Consider the following 22,429-nt stretch of genomic DNA (forward strand, 5'->3'; position numbering starts at 1 on the left):
TCTGGACTAAACAACTGAACTGCATGAGGCACGTGGCACTAGCTCAGGCTTCTCTGGCCAGCTTTCTAAATGAAGTGTTTGGAAAGAGGAGAAACACACAGATTTGGGAGTAGAATGGATAAGAGATTTAGTTTCTCCTTCTATAGATTTCTGTGTAAATCTGAAGGAGCCTGCAAAGCTTCAGCAGGACATGCATTAAAAGCAGCAGCAGCTCTGTCCACGTAGAATAGAATTATTAAAAGCAAAGTAAAAGAGAAGGATTCAACATATTGCTGGAGGGCTGCCCAAAAGCCTGCAGTTGTGATGCAGAGTTTGGACCTGAATGGTGTTTAATAGAGCAACATAAACCTGCAGAGAGTAAGACAAAGTCTGAAGAGAGTGGAGCTAGCCAAGGAGGCCCAAAAACTGGCCATGGAATCAAGTGGTAGGTAGTTCAAAAGGGAAGTATTTGAAAATCTAATTCTGTAGAGCAAAAAGTTGGCTGTGCTCATAGGTGACACATACATTACAGCACCAAGGGAACCAAATCTGAGTGATCAAGAGAATGGCAAAGCAAAGAGCACTATAAAGCCTTCATCTCCCTCACAGGTTCTGCAAGGGGCAGCTCAGTTATTGGCAGTGAGGATGTTATTTCTAATATAAACATTTCACTTTCAGCACAGCTGAACTGGGAGGGATTATAACAAGTAATGAATGAACCTCCAAATACCTCTCCAAGCCAGAAAACCCCAGTGATGGCCTGCAGAGCTGAATCCTTCCACTCATCCAGAAAGAGATGGAGAGGATTTTTGCATGGCTCTTAGTAATTACAACTTCCAAAACTGCCAGCTATGCCTTTTCCCACCTCTCTGTGGTCAAGGCAATTGCTCTTCCAGGTTCTCACTCTTGGCCCTCACTTCCATTGTCAAGTCAATGAAAGAATGACACCATCCACCAGCTGCCTGGACATCATCCAGCCTGGCTTGTTACAGTGAGCTTGCATGAGAAACAGGATCAGAAAAGCAGAGAAAGTCTGCTGATAAAGCTGCCCTGTATGTTTTGATTCAAGATATTAAGGTTGTTCAGTAAATATCTGGGGTACATGGGAGATTTCCCTGCCCCTTGAACAGCTCCATGGCATTCAGTGAACTCCTGCTTTATTGGAAGGTGGGATAGGTGCAGGGTGAGAGCCAGGTCAGGTCAAGTGAAGGCTTTCTGGGTTTAGTGTTTGTATTATTTTCTCCTTGGTGTAGTAAGAAGTGATCCCAGTGACTGCCTACAACGTGATGGGAATGGAAAGTTCTGTGTGCAGGATCTCACTGGTTAATTTACAGAATATCAAAATGTTCCCATTTCTTGTAATAACACCAGCTAATACCCATACCCTCTTAAAATATGGTCCAGCCAGATGGGTTTGAATATTTACAAGTCTAGCAATGAAATATTCAGTGTAGTAATTGCTTGTATCACATCCATTTTGTTAAAAAAAGCTCTCTGGAGTAGTCTTTAAAAAAACCTAAAAAGACCACCCTGTGCTGAAAACACAGGATACCACTTGACTGTGCACACTGACTTTGCTTGATGAATTGGTGAATGAAATTGTAGAGCAGGACTGTTCACCCAGGAGTCTGCAGAGAACAGACCCAACAACCAAGGAGGTCCCCTCCATGCCTACCTGCCCACTGAGCTCAAAAAGGATCTTGTCTAAAATGAATGGATTAATGCTGGTGTGGAAAAGGACACACTGGGAGCTTTGATAAAGAAGGGACACTTCAGCCCCTCAGGAAGGTGACAAATGACACAGTAGCAGCCATCATCTGCTTGAGATCACTGTCATTATACAGCCACCTCTCTGGGCTACATCTAAAATTGCTGTAATTTCACTGATACCACACCCAGGCAGATCCTGAAATCAGGGAATGACTGGTTGGAATTTCAGGCATTGGAATGGGCTGCCCAGGGAGGGGGTGGATTCTCCATCCCTGGAGGTTTTTAAGAAGAGCCTGGATGTGGCACTCAGTGCCATGGGCTGGGAACCACGGGGGGAGTGGATCAAGGGTTGGACTTGATGCTCTCAGAGGCCCTTTCCAGCCCAGATGATTCTGGGATTCTGTGACTCTGTTCACTTCTGCTTTCCTTTGCTTGTTGGTTTGCAAGCCCTCAGCAAAACAAAAGAGCTACATAGGAGAAGACAGTTTGGAAAAAAAAACCCAACAGAGTGCTTGGCTGAGCAAAACCCCTGGTGTTGGAATCTGCCAGGGCACATAATACAGACTTTTTTTTTCTTTTTTTTTTCTTTTTTTTTTTTTTTTTGTGAGAGAACAGAGATATTTTCTACTATCTTCCAAAGCAAGGAAAGTGTTTTATGATCTGGAGGATTCTGTGAGTGATGTGGGGTTTGTTCCCATGTAAAAAAAGTATTTGATCCTTGGCTTCAGCCTTGTTTTTTTGAAATGAAACCAGTGAAAAAATGAAGCAGTGATTACAAACTGTTCCCTCTTCTTAGAGGAATAATGAGTGTAAAAAACACACTCCCAAGTGCCAAGCAAAATGGCTAAGGTTAATATTATTTGTCATTACAAGTGCAGAAAGAATAGTAGCTGCCAGAAGCCCTCTGCAAGGATGTAAAATCCACATTTATGTACTTTTTTTCTGATTTGACAGCTAGAAATAATATTTTTCAATTGCTAAATCGACCTAAAACTTATGGCAATGCAGCCTTAAAAGGATTCAGAGCCTGCACAACCTGCAGAGGTGCTGGGGTCTGTGTGCAGCTCCACACAGCAACTTTGCTCAGCCCTGTGGATCCTGGGCCAGGTTCTGACCTCATCCAGATCCATATAAATCCACAGCCATTTCAGTGGGGCTGTGGGGATGTGAGATCAGAATTTGGCTGGTTGTGTTGGCTGAGCTCTGGCAGGTGGGCACTTGCCAAAGAACTTCCTAATGGATCATGTAAACACCAGGATCACACACAACAATTATGTAACCTGCAGTTCTAGGGCTTGACAGAAAAATTTACAAAAGGTCTCCATGGCTCTTCCTGCTCCACCCTTGGGCCATCAGAGAGATCCTGGATGAAGGTGGTGGTGTTTCCAAATGAAAAAGGCAGCACAAGAGGTCAATCAACAGAAAAGCCCAGAGGGCTTTTCTCACAGAGGGCTCACCTGATCAACACCCTCAGTTTTCACCCTTTCCAACTCCAACACATCTATTTCTGCCTCCTGGACACCATGGAGCTCTGTGGTTTGGGAAGAGGGCTCAGCTCTGGAATCTCCAGAGTCAGCTCAGTTCAGGCCAAGACAGCAAGGGAGAAAACTTTTCATGTCAAGAAGACACCAAAGGACTCCTCAGGCCACCTGGTCATCAGGTCAGGGATCCAGGTCATCATTCCAAGTCATCAGGAAGGCAAAGCAGGGAGATTGGGAAGGTACCTTCTGGTACTCAATTCCCGGTAGTAGCTGCTCACCCACTACCTCAGCAAATCTCTAAATATCTAATATTTACATACCTGCTCCCATATGCATTCTTATCACTATACCAGATCCTCCTCCTTCTTCTCCCTAAGTTTATGGCCCATTAAGTTATGGCAGGTGATAAAGAACTGTAACAAAGGCCCAAATTCAGGAAAAAAAAAAAAAACCCTAGGACTTGACTTTTAAGAAAACTGTCCATAGTGCTCAAAGTTTAGTCTGATTCCTCACCCTTTTGCATACTTCAGGAAACATGACCATGTTGTAATATACTAAAAGATTTATTTCTAATATAAAACCCATATTTAGTATTGGTTTGGCAGTGCTAGGAAGGAAACCACAGGCAGCTGGCACGGATTAGTTGCTTGATAAACCTGGAGCTGTCAGAATTTTCAGCTTCCCTACTGAATGTGCTGCCATGCAGATCTAAATATTTGGGAAGGGTGCCCTTGGATGAGCAAGGTTTCATTCTTCACATCTTAGCTGACTGGGCACCCACAAGAGATACAGTTCTGCATGAATAAAATTTCCATGAAAACCAAGAATTGTTTGTAGCTTCTCTTGCATTCTCATTGTCAGATCCCCAGTCACAGCTTTAGTTGCATCTTCAGTACATTTCTTAATCCTTTGAAATTACAAATATTACAAACACAGTAGCTCACTGTTTCCTGGAATAGCTTCACTAGCTGAAACTTCCACTGTGGAGAATTCTCAGTCTTTTCCTCAGAATGCCAGAGACATTTACTGACTAAAATTCAGCTGTTTTCTGAGGGAAATGCAAAGCACTGACACCTGAATGAATGTGGTGCTCAAGAGTGCAAAATTTGAATTAGATAGTCCAGATAAACCAAATTCACTTCCAATGACTCACAGAAAATTTTGAACTCTAAACCCTTTTTTGCCAGTAAAAGGCTGGCACCCAAGAGTTTCCACAAAGCTAACACACAAGGCTTTTGAACATTGGCCAACCAAATTCATTTTGGAATTTGAAATAATATACATAAGGATTTTTTCCTATTTGCTCAGTTCAAGTCACCATTTCTTACTGACATGCCATCTGACTTGAAGGAGAAATGAAGACTCTTTAAAATATCTTGCAATTATTCATTTATGAAGTGTGGGACAAAGCAGTGAAAATTGAGATGATTGCCTTAAAAATGTCAGTGCAGGTGTCTTGACAATGCTCATTCTCTACCATGTGTCCCAGGCATGGAATTCCCACTCCATAAAGCTTCCTCAGCTTTGGAAACTCCAAGAACTCAAGAGTCAGGACACCGTCTCCATCTACAACTCCCAAGGAAATAATTCTGTTTACAGACCAACCAAAGCAAATAACCACCATATTCTTAATTCTTGCTTTTTGGTTTATCTTGCTCAAAGGGCTTGTATTTTTAAGCATTTTCCTGTAACTTGGAGCACAACAAACATTTAATTCCAAAAGCCCTGCAGAATCACTTGATTCTGAGAGATGCTGCTTTAAAGAAAAAAACTCCAGAAGTGGTAAAAAAAACCCCAAATCTTTATCAATAGAACTGAGGAGTGTCCATTAAATTTCACAGTATTTTCAGGACTTTACACCTTTTTCCATTTAAGTCAGAAAGCAGATTTCCTATGGACAAAATCACCTTTGAGAGCTGATCACCACAAAGGAAACCGAAGAAAATCTGAAGAGATGTGGGAGGTTCCTAACAGGCCACACTTCTTGCTTGTCATGGGAGAAACATTTCAGAAAACAGGCTTATATTTAGCAAGTAATCTTGGATTTCACAGCCCTAAATGTGATTACATGCCAAATTTTTGTCATCCAACCTTCCATTAAACCTCAGATATTGGTCGAGTCATATGCCAAATGGCCTCTCACAAACCCTTGGAAAGTGACTGCCACTAAACAAACAGTTTGCTTTTCCTGGCAAGATTACAAGGGATTCTCATGAGAATGAAGCTGCTTTGAGTTCATCCACAGCAGCTCAAGATGAGTGAAGACCAGCAAGGAATTGTCCATACAGCACTACTTTTACACAGGAATCTACAGAAGGCCCGTGAGCTGAGTGGATTACTAATTACAAAGTAATTTTTTAACAAAAACCTACCCAGGGTTGGTTTAACAGCTTTGTCACTGCTTGCAGCCTGATTTCTGGGAGTAGAGAAGATTTCAGCTGGCAAGGTGTAGGCAGCTGGAAGGAGGTTGGTGTGTGGGTATCTGTGGTTCAGGTGTGTTTCCAACAGTAAAGTCACTGCACCGATTTTCCTGCAAACATTTCAGCCTTTGGCTCACTTCTCCCCACACACACCCATCAGATGCCACTAAATTAAAAGTGAAAAATATAACTTGGAGAGCACATGAAATGTAAGTCAAGAGATTAAGGAGTTTATCTGTCAACACTGGAGTCCAGATGTTTTTAAATCAAAGAAAAAAACCAGGCGATTGAGAGAAATGTTAATTATAAGCTCTTTTCTTCCCTTTAAAATGTTTTAAAATATTTGTTAAAATACCTAACTTTTCCTGTAGGTTTTGGAGAGCATTTAAGAAAATACCAGCATAGATTTCAGACCAAACTTCAGTGTCTACACAGGCCTGAGAAGGCATGGATCTGTTTCTCATAGGATGTACCTTCCGAGTTTCCCTGCATATCCAACACTCACAAAAAAGTTATTTCTGTGTGTGATTTCAACAGTACCAGAGTTCTGGCTCAAGAAGATATTGCATTCCACTGGTTTTCATCTTCAATTTCCATCAAGAATCCAGTTCTAAGAGCACTAAAATCACGGACCTACAACTGGACCTACAGCAGGCTCCTGTGGCACTGATCTGGCTTCCACAAGGATAAAAATAAAATTTAATGACTTTAAAAAACAGAACATCCCAATAGTGGTTAAATTCAATTCAGAATTACACCACTATAAAAAAGGGAGCCAGCCCCCTCTGTTTTACCTGTCTCATAGGAGGACACCTATTTTAAAATTCCTATGGGCTGAACCAGGGACTTCTGAGATTTATTTGCTCAGTTTGTGCTGAGTTCTTCCTGCCAGTTTCTCCATAAGAAAATCTTGACTGATGTCCCATATCTAACACCAACTGTGTTCCTCTAGCCTTAATATACCATGCAAGGGAAAACAGAAGACAACACAGGGCACAACATCTTCTTCAGTGGGATTTTTGGAGATCCCTGTGTGAGACACATGGGAGTCACTACCTCCCCCATGGGTCTTAAGTGTCATGACTCAGCCTGAGGAGAACGAAGGGGAAAATTCAGCATTTTGCACCCAAGTGAGCATTTCATAGTCCCAAGGATCTGGTGTTGCAGGGCTGGGAGAGCTGACTTTGGATAATAAGAAAAGACCTCCAACCCATGGGTCCTTCTAGCACAGTAAATCAGTTGAGACTGGACCTTCTAAAAGAGCAAGCATTGTGTCTGTGACTACACCAGGCTACTTTGATCAGCTAATGACCAGATACAAAACAGCTGAGAAGCTAATAGCTTTTTTTTAATTGCAATAATTAATTTTAGCAGGAAGGAGTCAATTTTCTTTTCTAACTCTAGCTCTGAGTGTGAATCCCCAGGTTTGGGATGTGTAAAGCTGTCTCTCAATACCATTCTGCAGAGATAAAATGGATTCTATGGAAGACAAAAACAGGATCCCCAGCCCACATTCCTTATGAATCCATGCCTGGAAAAAAAAGCCTCTTTTTCCTTACAGGATTTTCAGAAGTGTTCTAGATTTCTACTTGCACAAGCCAAGACTGTCACCCAGTCAAGAACACTGAATATTTTCAAATACTGGGACATTCTGCAGCTGTGGCACAGTTCATTGGGTCAGCATTGCAATGAGGTTTCTAAACTCTCTGATTTTACTGACTGTAGCATCCCTAATAGTTTCTTTTCTCCAACCCAATGATCTCTCTACCAAAGGATAAAAAATGCCTATCTGTATGGGGGATATGTTTCTTCATAAGTGTAATATAACTCTGTTGGCTGTATTAGCTGTTACAGAAACAAACTCCATTTTAGTACGGTTTTTTGGCTCAAATGATCCTTTTCTTTCCAGTTTTAGTGCCTTCCTGTCCTCATTTTATTGAACTCCTAAAAACATTTCCTAAAAATATTCTATTATTTTATCTTTAAATAATAAAATTTTTTAAAGCTATTAAAATTCTTGGAAAACTTCACTTCTGAGAGCTTTCCTCTTACTTTCCTTCCTGGTCCTATATTTTTTTTTTTCCACAAACCCTGCAGCTTTACCCTTCTTCTGGACCACGGATACTTCTCAAGCCTCCAGATCACTGTCAGCACAGGGAAATGTTTGAGAGCCCCAAAAGCTGATGAGCAGGAGAGATGAGAGATGCCTACAGAGAGCCTCCAAACCAGGTGATACAATAGCATCTACCTTGGAAAAAGAGCCTATAAAATCTACCTACAACTGAAGAGCTCTGCAGAAAAATGTGTTCTCCAAGGATGCTCACACAGTAAACACATTCCAGAATATTTATGTGCTGACAGATACAGGGACCAAGCTGCTAAACTGTTCCACAGGAAACCAGAAACACTGAGGGCACTTCCCAATGAGTCCTAAGCAATTCAAAGGTCTTCAGGAATTCAGGATTCATTCTCTCATAGGAAAGCTGCATCTATATGAGACATCAATTCCTCTTCTTTCTGTCATTGGTATCCCAAAGTAATTCTGCAACATCCCTCATCTGCAACCCCCCCATCTCTTAATGGAAAACCTTTAATTGGGCCCAAACCCATCTTCCTTTTTCCACGAAGACAGCTGACATCTTGAGTTCATATGAGGCAGACTGTGCTGTCTTTGGCATATTTCTAGGCTTTACTTCACTGTTTTTTATTGATGCAACAGCAAAAAAAGCTTATGCCATGTGGATGTGCTGGTATGGGGCAAAGCAAGCAAGCTCTGGTGAAATCAGTGGGGTTATTAAAGTGGCATAAATGTGTAGGAAGTTTCAGAGCACCCTACACAAATGATCTCAGCCTGAAGACTCAGAGCTGGGCAACTAAAGAGATTTCTGAGAAGTTTTGGATGGAGTACAAACAGCCCCTTGTGTGCCCTCATGCCTGATTAATCTTTAAGTGGAACAGCCTTTCACACATGTACAACCAGAAGAAAACTCAGTTTGTAAATCTACAGTTATTACAAAACATGGTGATCCTTCTTGCAGTCCCTAAACACCTCCATATGTTACTGTAATTTTAAATTGAAGTGAAAGAAGATCTCTGTAAAACTGCCACATCTCAGCCTCTGTTTGCAACCTGGGACAGCACAAAGCCATCCCAACATGGGAAATGGCTACAATATTGTCAGAACTGGGGGCAACTTCAGCTTTTATGTATTTGGCCTGTTGCAACTCATTTGCTAAGGATCAGCTACAGTCTGAGAAGATATCAATGACTATTTAGGATATGGAATAAATCCTGATTTATACTCACACTCCAGGCATGAAGAAGAGCAGTGCAGGATGGTGACTTGAATGCCCATTTGAAGGGGAAAAATCCTATTGTTCTTAAGAGCTAAAGACAGAATGGGAAATGGGAAGATCTTTGTCTTTGAGAATAATACCTCAAGTTCAAGTCAAACTGGTACATTGGCTCCTGCCTTTTCTAGTCAAATGCATTAAAACAAAACAAAACAAAAAAACCCAAAACAGGAACAATGTCCCCCGGACAAAGAACATCCTGTGAACTGGAGCCACAGCACATCTGGGGACCTCATGTTGCTGCTGAGTAATGCATGACCTGGGGACACTGTCATTTTGTGCTTAACAAGTCCCCAGAGGGAAAGCTGACATTTGAAAGAGACAAAAAAGCTTCTTCATGTGATGCCAAGGCACCCTCTCCTGTTTCACTGGGAAGTGGGAGCATGTGAACAACACAGACATGAGCTCATGTTGCTGCCTTGATGTGAGCCACAGCCTCCCAGTGTCCTGCCAATATCCAAAGCCAAGTGCCAAGACCCAGGGCATCTCACAGCACCTTTTATTTTCTATTACTCTTCTGCTAAGTTTCCCATCAAATTCTGGGTGGAAATATCAGTCAAGGTGTAGGGATAATCAGAGAGACATCAGAACCATTGCTTGGGAAAGCACCTGATTTTCTTCATCAATACTTCCCCTACAAGGCTCTGATCCATTCACCACTTTTTTGTCCAAGACTTAAAGGAGAACAAAACCATCCCCACAAAACCTAGGAGCACACACCCCAAGCCTGTGTGGAAATGATGCATTAACACTGGAATGCCTTCACATCTTCCTTAAAACCATCTTGAGTGTCTCCAGGCGTGTTCTAGAGCACTGAAATGCTTCTTTCCATCTCTGCATGGAGGAAAATTTCCAAGCATGTGTTTGAAGCTGGACTTTGTCAGTTGCTTACACTTTGTGGCATCCAAACGTAGAATGACCTGATTGTTAAAGTGACCCCTTTATGAAGGCTGCCTTGGCTGGCTACAGGGAAAATTGACAAGTTTTCTGGAGAAGAAAGACCAGCTCAAGTTATTTTCTGTTCCTTGTTTGTTGCTTCCTGCCAGTTCCAAAGAAAGCAGTGAGAAGAAGAGATTTCACTTTTTAAAAGGAAACATGTTCTCAACATGGTTCTTATAAATTAAACCACAGCCCTGTTTCAAAAGATGACAAAGGAACTGCATGCATGATTGATGAAATATCCTAAACATCCTTACAGAGGAAAATGGAACAAATGCTTGGGCAGATCCTAAGCAACGTGCAGCAGAACAAGGCCTGACAAATAGCACAGTGCAGTAATGAGCATTTTGAGCTTAACTGTGAATATTTGCTTACTACATGTTTATTTATTTTAATTGGAAATAAATAAACTGGGGCGATGAGTCTCTAGGTACTGGTCCAGACATTTTCAAGTGTCACACAGGCCCTGGTAGGTGAATTATTACTTGGTGTAAAGGATTAGAGCTCCCCAGATCCAGCTGCAGACATCAGTTGAGGAAGCAAACCATTGCTTAGGTCACAAAACTCATTTTAAGGAGATAATCAGGTTTCAGCAGTCCTGTGCAGACTCCCCCTGGCTCACTGGGAAGCCAGGCTGTGTGTCACAGGAAAAGCTGGGAGGTAGTTTGTTCCATGTCAGGGTGGGAGGCTACCACTCTTAAAAAGATCATTTTTATTATTTGCAAACACTAGAATTGCTTGAGGCTCTCTGGACATGCCAAAGCCTTGATCAAAATCATGTCTCTTTTGTGGGGACAAAACATATGTTCACATTATCCCAAAAGAAGCAAGGGGACACGGGGGAGAAAGGGGAGGGAATCTTTTTATCCTGGTTTAGCATGAAATTACCCTACATGGCTGCCAGTTGTTTATCAGCTTTTCCAAATCAACAATATATTCTCTCTTAAGGTTGTTTATTAAAGAGCTTTCTGTCAATCTAAGTTTTATTAAATAACAAAAACCAAATGGGGACAGTCTCAGGGTTTGGGTCTGTCACATCCCAGTGCTGTTTAAAGAGCTTTTTCGGTCACCATCTCAAAGCAGGAGTATTCATGGAGGATCTAATCATAAATACTCACTGCTTTTGCTTTGGGATACTTGCCTTGTGATTCTGTTTTTTGTTTGGTTTTATTTTTTTTCTTGTGACAGAGGAAGCAGTCTGCTTGCTGCTGAGGTCAGGCACCTCCACTTCTTCATTGGGTGCTTCTGCTCTTGGTCTTCTCTTTGCATGGTTGGTCCCTTCTTTGCATTGTGTGTCCAAAAGAGAATAAAAATTCAAAGCAGGATAGCAGGGCAGAATTTCAAGTCATGCAAAGAAGATCTGATTCTTGCAGAAGGAACAGGGAGAGAGAAGAGGTGTCCCTGTTCTGGGATTGGAGTTGGGGGAAACAACTAGAGGAAACCAAGGTGGCCTTATCTTCTAAAAAACATCTGTCCTTCAGCTTCAAAAGATCTTCTGGGGACAAATACCATAAAGAAGTGGTTTGAACCAGAAGAAGAATGAATCAAAACAGGTTCTTAACAACCCCTCTGTTCCAGGGACAGGGGAAAAACTGCAAATCCAAACACAGAGGATGTGTCTCAGCTGGGGGTACGAGAGAGAAGCACACAGGATATCAGCTGGTCTAATGGTAATTACAGGGACTCTGTCAATCATTAAGGCAAAGTACCTGCTATTCCTTCCTGCCCAGAGGAATTCTCACACACATTGTGGCAGGTCTTTCCAGATGGATGAGTCCAAAATTGCCAGAGGCAAAGGAAACCATCCATGCCTTAAACTAATCCTAAGATGGAAGAGATAAGGCTGCGAAGGGTTGGCATTTGGAGTGACAACAACAATCAGGACAAAACACAAAAAAAACCTAAAAAAAAAAAGGAGAAAATCATCAGTCAACTGTTTCTCTCCTAACATCATCTTCCAGGTGGTCCCAAGCTTCGGGCTTTTTGATAATTTAAGGGTCACTGGTGTGTATTCTGTTATATTATCTGTCCTTCTGGCAGTGCTTCACCTGATAACAGCCACAGATAACAAGGTCAAAGAGCCTTCAGTTCCTGACACCTGCTTTGCACAGGATGATTTTAGAGCTCCAGGTGGGGTTGTCTTTGGGCATTGCCAGCACTCACAGCATCCAGCACTCCCACTGCTGGCAGCTGCAGAGCCAGAGGAATTTTTTTTCCTATAGTTTTTACTCCCACAGTCTTCAACTATGATGGATAGGGACACCAGAGGCATTTCCACTGGACCAAACACATCTCTTCAGCAACTCCAGCAACATTTTGTGATTTTAAAGTACTACTTATTTCCATATTTCATATGACTACTTTTATATAAGGGTTGAATTTGTCCATACTCATGGGTAATTGAGAAAAATATTTCCAAGGCACAATACCTGCAATATCTCCCAAAAGAAACTACTGGAAATTGCCAGTCTTCAACTAACATGAAGGACACAAACCACACTGAATTTATAGCCAGTGAGAAAGTTAGTTCATGTTTTCAGTCCCTTTTACCTTTATTACCAAACCTATAGCTCTTTTTTCCTTAGAGCTGTCAGTGGAACTCCATCAAAAAGGACCAATCCTATATTCTGTTTCTGGGGAAAACTTCAAATCCATTATTTATAAAGAAACAAATATCCAAGAAAATACTTAAGAGTCATCACCCACACCATCTTCTGTGCCCAAGGATTTGCTAGCAGAGAGAACACTTTTCTTTTGGCCTTCTTCAACTTGGAACTTGGCTCTCAGTCTGCTACTGAACACGGGAGCATCACAGCTCCAACTTAAGACAGAGGTTGTAGCAAGTGAAATTAGAGGACAGTTCAAGTACACTTAAAGTCATTGCATTCAACTATTTTTCTATCAAGCTGTCAGGCACAAAGTAGCAGGCAAATGATCCCTTAATAATTCTAACATCTAATCTGAAGTAATCTACAATAGATATAAGAGGTTTTCAACCATGGCAATAATCCAACTCCTTTAACATCAAGTGCAGATATAACTTGTAGTGTTCCTCAAGAAAACTAAGGGAAAGATGGAATAAACTGATGCTTTCCTTTTGTCCCTGGATAAGACTTTCAAAGTAAGTATGTGAAAAGGATTGTAAGCAATGTAAGCACAGGATGCCCAGGTTAGGAACCTATCTCACCCTAGAAGTAGCCTGAAATGACAACTGACATTATCCTATCAATTCATGAATTAGGCACACTGTGAGAAAACACAGGTAATTTTTAAATCTTTTAAATCTCTTTTAAATCCTGTGACTGTGGTTTTTGCATCTTTGTCCACAGTGCATGTGCTGCACTCACTGAATCCAAGGATTTAGATCTCAGCCTGCAGAGAGTGATGGTGCAAAGTGCAGTGGCAGATTATTTGGCCCCTTCCTCCCAGCCCAGTCCATAAATGCTATTTTCTTACTTATTCCAGACATTCACTGCTCTGATAGACAACTGATTAAACCCCACAAAAATGTGAGATGATGGCTGGCACTCTGGCCTTCATTCCTGCACCACTGCCTCTCCACGCCAAAGTTCTGGGCAGATCATCAGCCTTATCTTTGAGCTTCCTGCCTTATGTCACAACCCTGCTATTATTTAAACATAGTTTGGTATTTAATTTAATTTCCTTGGCTTTGTTTAGCTTTGATAAAGAAAAGGAAATCTTTTCTAATCGGTGCAAAACAAGACCACTGAGTGAAGCCCAAGTTCAGTGAGCTCTCAGGGGCAGCAGGATCCTAAATGGGTAATGCAAAAGCCTGAGAAAGAGTCATGGGAACAAAAGCCATTGGAGGAAGAACAACTTGTCCTTTAAATCTGTAAAGAGGAAATGGGATGTGGAGAAAAGTTCTGAGCTGAAAAACCATTGCAAGAGGGATTGGGAGAGAGAGGTAAGCAAAGGGCCAGGGTGAGCTGACAATTTGATGAGCTGAGACTTGTGTGTGTATAAATATAAATGTATGTGAACATATATGTGCATATATATATACATGAAATCATTTGTATATGTAAATATATGCATAAATACATACATACCTATGATCCTTTTTTTTTTTTTTTTTGCCAAGCAAGGAAACCAGGAAGGAGGACTTAGCTATAATCACAGAATATCAAAGAATTTAAACCAAAGTATTTCTGGAGTTAGAAACTGTCTAGATATCAGCTCCCAAAAGATGTAATCACACATATTCTCTCTCATAATACCAAGTAATGACTCACTGGTGAGCTGACTACATGCCAGTGCAAAGTAAAAAGATTTAAGAAATTAAAAATACAAAGGGTCAAGTTCTACTGAACTAGGTCAACATCTAGAGTTGGAACCTGGCACACAATCATGCAAATCTTTGGTTCTGAGAACCAGCTGCATGACAGATCCACAAGGCTTTCCATGAGCTTCAGAGAACTTTGGCTCATATCTCAGGACAACTATTTTTCTAAGGCCAGAAATACTCCTACAAGTGAACAGCATGACACATAAGTCCCAAGTCATAAAAATACTGTGCTTTGAGAAGGTTGGAATTCAAAAGTAAGTGAAGAAACAGATTGAGGTCAAACAGTCATAACAAAATAATCAAAGTCTCATGCATTTACAACTCCTTATCTGCAGCAGAAACACCTTTTTTAGGGCAACTGGGCTGGTGAAGGGATCCAGCACAGATCCTATGAGGAGAGGCTGAGGGAGCTGGGGGTGTTGAGGCTGGAGAAGAGGAGGCTCAGGGGAGACCTCATCACTCTCTCCAACTCCCTGAAAGGAGGTTGGAGCCAGGGGGGGGTTGGGCTCTTTTCCCAGGCAACTCTCAGCAAGACAAGAGGGCACAAGAGGTCTCAAGTTGTGCCAGGGGAGGTTTAGGTTGGACATTAGAAAGAATTTCTTTACTGAGAGGGTGATCAGACATTGGAATGGGCTGCCCAGGGAAGGGGTGGATTCTCCATCCCTGGAGCTATTTCAAAAGAGCCTGGATGTGGCACTCAGTGCCATGGGCTGGGAACTGCAGCGGGAGTGGATCAAGGGTTGGACTTGATGATCTCTGAGGTCCCTTCCAACCCAGCCAATTCTATGATAATTCTAAGAATTCACATGAAAATCAAATCTGCAGCCATAAGAACCCTGCCAATATTTAATGTCCAGACCATCAGTCCAACTGCTTTCTCTCCCAGTTGTTAGTTCAACACCTCTAACCTTTCTGAATCCTCCCAGGTATATTGGCCCTGATTTTCAGACCTCCATTGATACAGAATAATTGGGTCAGACCTACCCAAAATCCTTCCTGCATATCTACTGCCTCATATCTGCTGTTACAGAAACAATGCTATGATATTCAGCATTTCACAGAGTGCTCGTTACTTATTTACAGACCCCAAAGAGTCCCTGGCTCTTTTCATAATTTGCTAAGACTGTCAAAGGCATTTTTTCCTCCATTGCTACTAATTCATATTAGGGGCCCTTGGTCATGCTCAGTAATAGCTGTCTCTTTGATCAGCACCCAGGTCAAATACCATGAGAAAAGCCTTCCTAGAAACATTCAGCTGTTCTGGCTTCCATCATCCTAAAAGTAGGCTCTGCCAACAAAATGGCTGGGGATTTCATTACCTTAACTATATTTGGTTCTTTATAGACTTCAAGCTCATCTTCATTAAATCTTCCCCACACATTTTCCTTTATGTTCTCCAAAATTCTATCTCAGAGTTTTGTTCAAGTTCTTTAACAATCATCCTCCCATCTCAGAAGAGGTCCAACAACTTGGATCTCTACAGTTTGGTGCCTCTCACTATTTTGGACCTAAGAGTTACCTGCAGAAAAAAAACCAACATCAATCTCACTTTTTCACAAGCATTCATTTCCTCTGAGGTGTTCAAACCATTGCCATAATCTACTGTATTTATTGACTCCCAGAAAAGCTTTTCCAAGATGACCTTAAGCTAACAATTGGGTTTTATTTTCTCCAAATTTAAGAACTGTTTGGAGTTTGGCTTTTAATTTGCTGTGCTTTCTAGTCTCCAACTCTCTTTTGAGCTGTATTTCTTCTCTCTCACAATAGGTAACTCACCAGCATGGTCAAAAAGGAAATGTGAACCATTTAAATTCTCACCATTCTGAGAATTTCACAAGGACCATATTAGGATATTAATCCCTACACAGTCACATTAAAAGTATGAGGAATGAAACTTATGCATCTCTCTGGCTTAATCTTTCCCTGAGATCAAATAGAGCAAAATGTCTTTGCCATTTCAACCAGGTCACATTTGCACATTTCTAACACTTTTTTCAAGATATCCATAAACTTTTTTCTGCTGAAAGTCTGTGTCAAATCCACAAGCTTTCTTAAAGCTCCCCAGAAGCTACAGAGCAAACATCTTTACATACACCCAGTGATATTTTTATCCTGATAGCATCCTGACCTCTCTTGAGCACCTAATGGATCCAGTCTCTCCCTTCTGTGAAAAACAATGGTTTATAAAGCAAATTGGACATAATAGGCTGTACAAAGAAGGGAAAATGCTGCAATGTTTCTTCCATTCTGGTTTCTCCCTTCTTCAAAACTGGGCATGTTCATTTGGAATTTCTTCAAGCTTCCAAACCAAATCAGTTTCTGAAGTCTTGGAGTCCGTGTAGGGCCTCCTGGTTTCAATAATGCAGCAGGAATACTATCAGCCCCTGGTGCTTTATTGGTCCTGAGAATTGTAATTGTCTCTCAAAGCTCCTCAGACTGTGGTATTTCTAGAAAACAGCTGAGCTGCCTGGATTATAGCCAGAATTTCTCTCTTTTTTTTTTTTTTTTTTTTTTTTTTTTTCTCCTTAAAGAAATCACTGTATTTTCTCTATCTTTTCATAGTTACAATGTCTTTTCCACTTTCATCCTTAATCATGGATCCTCACTCATCCTCACATGGATATTCTTGTAAAACACATTGATATATTAATACCTTTCTTCTCTTCTATCATCTCTACTGTGTTTTATTATCCAGTGCATCATTTAACTCATCCTTCATCTTCACTGGAATTCTCAGCACAAGGTGGCTTCTCAGTCAGAAGACAACTTCTTGTCCCTGCCATAGCCCTCTCAGCCCCTACACATAAAGTTCCAGATTCAAGTTTCCTCCCCCTGTTTCCAAAAAAACCTCTCGTTCACAATCAACAGCTTTCTAAAACCTCAAACCTGTTCTCAAGCTCTTATCAGCAATACCTGGGGTTTCTGGATATGTCAAGTATTCTGTCTTGTCTCATGCATTTTATTATGTTAGGTCAGTGCTTCTTTGAGGGAATACACTGAATAAGTTTGAAGGCTTTCTGGATGCTATCTTGTCCTTTTAATAAATAAATATAAAGTCAGACTAAATGATAGCAGCTCTGTTTAAGCTCACAAACATTTTAGTGCTTTTCACAATTGCTAGATAACAAAACTAACTCATCTCTAGTATTCGATTACACGAAGTTTGGGGTCACATTTTAGAAGATCATTCAGAATTTTTCTGAATTCCAGGTGGAATGCAGTTTTCACTTTAGTGTGTGCTTTTAATGCAAGTTCATATCAATCACCAGGACCAAAAGAAATTCTATGTTATCCTTCTGTTCTGAAAAATAGACATATTTGCTATAGCTTGAAAAACAAGAACTTCTGGATGCTGTCACTCATTACAAAGACTTTACCCATTTCATGCCTTGGAGTCTTTACAGCTCAGTATGTTTCTGGAGAGAATTATGCATTGTGGGGTTTTGCAGTCACAGGACACTCTGGAGGTCCAGTCCTTTGACAGTGTTCCTTTCCTGAACTACAAAATAAAAAATAAAATTGGAGGTACTCATTTTTCAAACAATAAAGGCCATATATGAGACTTGCTCATTTCATATAATTTAGAAGCTTTCAAGCCCCATCAACTCAGAAGTTCCATGCTTCCAAATTCCAGTCCTCTTTCTGTAGATCCTCTAATCCATAGAACTGACTGTTTGGAGGTTTGGTTTGTGGCTTTTTTAAGTAGTTCCCTGAGATTTATTTGTCCTTTGTTGTTCAAAATATCTGACAGAAGAAACACTTGGGCCCTGTGTCTATTACCAACATCACTCTCACAGTCACAGGAACAATTTGCAGAACTTCAGGGAAGGAACCTCACAGATGTCTGGACAGGGGATTTGTAAGGATGCATCCTGAAGGATTTTGATGCTGAATGTTTATGAAAGACAACTTAGATACAGACTGAAATGAAACATGTGGAATCTGAGATTCAAAAAATCTTCTGAATATGAAACAGTCTGAAACAAGTAAGTGAAAAGCTTGGTCCCGAGGCTTTTCCACATTCTCCTTGGATGTCAGAAGCACACCAAGATCTCCCCAAGTGAAAAAGGCACAGCTCTGCATCAGTATCCCAGAAGGAAGAGCAAGGGATGTTTCAGACCACTTTATCCATCAATCTGGGTTTAGAAACAACATTACAATGAACAACTAGTGCATGGCTACACCATTGTGCTCAGCTGAATGGGGGCAGACCCCCTCATTTCAGTGTCATAATAGAGCCTTTAATGCTCAGTGCTGAAGTTTCTGTTTCAAAAGTCAAATTTCTACAGTTGCAGAGAGAGAAGTTCTATCCTGGTGTTGAGAAGTTCAAAACATTGATTTTCAGCCTGTCCATTTCCTTAGCATGCTCATGTTTTGACCAATGGAAAACATACAAAGTCCTGCAGTTTATTTCTTTTTCTTTATGGGATTGTTATTTTTTTTTGCTGCCCTGGTGCTTCAGATGAGACAGCTTCTGGGAATCTTGTTTGGAAAGACACCACGGGCTCACATATTCAGGGAGTCCAAACTGTTCCTGACTCTACGATTAAGATTCTTCATTCAAACCAGGTAGACACAAATAGAAGGAATTAGAATCTTTGTTCCCTAATTATTATACCAATATCTATCTACACTATTTAATAAGATTATTTGATTTGTAGAAAGGCAATATCATTTGAAGATATTAAAATTGTTTTGGGCACTAAATGCACTTGAGCAGAGAGACAATACACTTGGAATCAATTCTAGTTCTAGTCAGTGGTCACTCCAAGTAAATGAGGTTTGAGAAGGCAGTGAAACAGAGAAAGACCCTGACAGGGTTAACTCCTGATGGGGTTAATTCCTGTAACTTTCCACTGAAGCAATGTGAACATCTTCTGTCTTGAAATCTTGCATTTAAAAACAAGACACTGCCAAGGCCAACTGGGCACCGAAGGGATTCACTTCTGTAAAAGTGTCTCTAAACAGTTTTGCTGGCCTTTTTGGGCTTCAGCAATACCTACTGCAATCAAAATCCCCAAAATGCTTTAAATTTAAAGTTCTCTGTGTTTGTTAGGTCATGGAAACACTCAAGTAGAAGGATTTTCAATTATGTATTTTACCTAAAAACAGACTCGGTGAGGCCCCTTGAATATTTCCTTTATTTCATTGAGATAGCACTACAGAATTCTCCTCTAACTTATTTGTATCAAAACAACAGAAATGGCAGTGGGCAGAATTCTTCTCTCTCTTGCAAGAAGGCAGCCTGGGATACCACCAGAGCCAGTGGTTAATTCCCAGGGATCTCAGCAGCATGAACTATGCTGACACTTTCCCTGCCAAGAGCAATTCTCTGCAGAGGGACTTCCTGGGCTGATAAGGGTAAAGAAACCTTCTGCCTGTCCTGTTATTCCAAAGCCAAACTGATGAAATATATGGAAGTTAAGCAACTGCTGGAGACCAGCTCAGTGCATGAGGCAGCTGGGGAGAGATCGTTTCAGAATTAGCACCTCAAGGTTTTGTACCAAGCATCAAACTTAGATTTTCTCCCTTCTCCAGGAATTTTTGCCCTAACAAATCCTTTTCTTTGGAACTTGAAGGAAGCTTCTAGAAACAAGCTTGAGGAAGACAGGTCATGATGAAACAATTATGAAGTTTATGGTGTTGGTACAATCTTTCCTATATATTTTTAAGAGCGCCCAAGCAAGGTTGTATAATGAAAAATTGACTCATAAAAGTGTCATTCAGCTGTTCTGGATTCACAGTTGTGACCAGTGTTAAGTCCTTGACAAAGAGAGAACTCAAATACTGTCAATACTTTGTGCCCACATCCAGTAGTTGTAATAATTGCTTTTATTTAGAAAAGTAGGGTCAAGAACAAAAGGAGGCTCTGAGCAAAGCTGCAGCAATTTCTTTGGAAATAGAAATGTTTTTCTTTTAGAATGCTCCAAAACATCTTTTTTCATGCAGAACTGTAGGGTCTGTTAAAAGTTTAACAGGACTTCAGATAGCAATTACAAATGCCTATAAAGTTTCACTACCTGCCTGGATTTGAGAGATTCTGGGACACTTTTTGCCCTCTTCAAGGCTTCATCCACAAGCCTGCTAAGGATGGCTTTGTCCATCCCAAAGCCCCCTCTCTGCTAAGTGAGCCAGTCTCTGTTTGCTTCTGCAAACATCATTTTCCTATTAGAAATGATGGTTTTATTACTCCTCTACCATGCTGAGGAGTGGGGGATATTACTTCTCCAACAGCTGGAGCACAAGGGCTCTTACCCTGTGGGGATTTGGCAGATCCCAGTTGCAAACTAAGTGGAGCAGTGGGTAAGCTCTGCAAAGAGGATGTCTTTACTCACAGCAGACACATCACTCCATTCCTGCACATCTAAAACCAGGCCACTACTTTGCTTTTAAATAGACAATAGGTTTCTTTCTCCCCTCCTCCTAAACGGGCCAGGCACAATAGCTCCAAAATGAAAACCTTTTGTCTGCACATATTATTTGATTTCAAGCTGCTTGGAGTATAATGATGATTTTTTCAGCTCCTCACAGCAGCTGCCAGCATTTCTGACAGCCTGCACAGGGAGATGGGGGTACTGAAAAACTTTGTGTGTGTTGTTTCCTATGTTTTTTTTTTTTTTCTTTAGTTATTATTTGAATTCCAAAAGCCTGTTTAAGACATTGCTGCCAGTCCTCCTGGCAACCCCAACTTCCATAAGGAAGGATGTTAAGCAATGAAAGCCACCACTTTGGTCTAGAGGGCACTGATGTATCTGGTGCTAAAACAGAAGCTTGCAAAGCTCAGGGGAAACTCTGGAGATAGAATGAGAAAAAAACCATAAAGCCTTTTAAAAAACAATAGAAAGACTCATCTCAGACTCATATAAGAAATATTACTATTCAGAAAAGCATGGAACTTAAACGGCCTATTTATCTTCCTCTCATCTTTTTCCTCCACCTCGGTCCTTTTGTAAGAAAGAAGCTCCTTGAACTCAGCTTTTAAACAGTCCCTGGCTGTGGTTACAGCCAAGAATAAGTAATCACTGATGCAGCCTTGGGTATCTGGCTTTGTAACTGGCTCTGCAGGGCTGTATTTTTGGTTTTTTTGAGAGGGCTGGAGGGTAGAACTCTTTCAGTGTCTTGGGCAAGAACTAAGAAGGAGAATAAACAGAGCAATTTTATTTTTACTTGCTTATTTTTAGTTGCACTTCATCTTTATAGAAGCTTTTCAAGTAACTGAAGCTGTAGATTGTCCTGGACCACCTGATGAACTGTTAGATGACTGCATTCAGATAGGCCACCACATGAGCAAATCCTTGTACTTGCAAGAATGAAGCCCAGGACTGAGGTTTAAGATGCTTTCCTGTTCTCCTCACAGGGTGAAATTTGTGTTGTGTGAGAGACACTTAAGGGCTGTGAGCTTGTGAAAAAGCAGTTTCTCAAATCTTGCTAGACCTATAAATATCATTGTCATTTTTTTTAATTTCCTCATTGATTTTTAGAATGCCTTCATGGAGAGTTTCTTTCTCATAGAAAAAGTTAGAAATCCAGCCCAGGAGAGGTACTGGAACTGCAGACACCTTTTCTTCCTAGGGAACTGCTGGTTCTTTGTGTCTTGTGCCACTGTCTGTGAGTTCCTCATTTTTTCCTTGAACATATGAACTCCTTGAACATATGAAGGCACCACTGCTTTCCTCAGTTGTTAAAAAACCTGTAGCAAATCTCCATGTTTCTCCAGGCACAGCTAACATGCTGATTGTCACCTTACCCTAAACAAACTCCACTAACTTTCTGAAGCTCTGCTCTGGCTCCTTGGCCACTTCAGGCTTGGGCAAAGCAGTCTCAGTTTCTTTGCAGGAGATGCAACCCAAGCCCAGGAAATCAGAGGCAGGATCTCAAAAGGTAGAAGTGTATTTTAAGGTACAAGTCTCTGACTTCCAGAGGTATCTGCACAAATGGCTTTGTTTTTGAGAAGTGTTGAGTATCTTGGAGTAGAGAGCTCAGAATTGTACTTTCAGTCTGCAGTTATTGTCATGTTCCCAGGGCAGAAGATTTTGGAGGCCTGGAATGTGAGTTTTCACCTTCCAACTTCTATGTGCTGTCACTTGCTCCTAGGCAGGTTATTGATATGACATTTTACTCCTGGACAGAAGAGAGCAGGGACTGCACTGGTTCACTTTTCTGCCATGCCATTAAGCCTGGGGCACAAGGGATTTTGATTTCTGGCACATGAATCCTTCACATGAATCCTTCACCAAGGAT

Source organism: Heliangelus exortis, chromosome 8 (assembly GCF_036169615.1).
Source record: "Heliangelus exortis chromosome 8, bHelExo1.hap1, whole genome shotgun sequence".
Lineage (NCBI taxonomy): Eukaryota > Metazoa > Chordata > Aves > Apodiformes > Trochilidae > Heliangelus > Heliangelus exortis.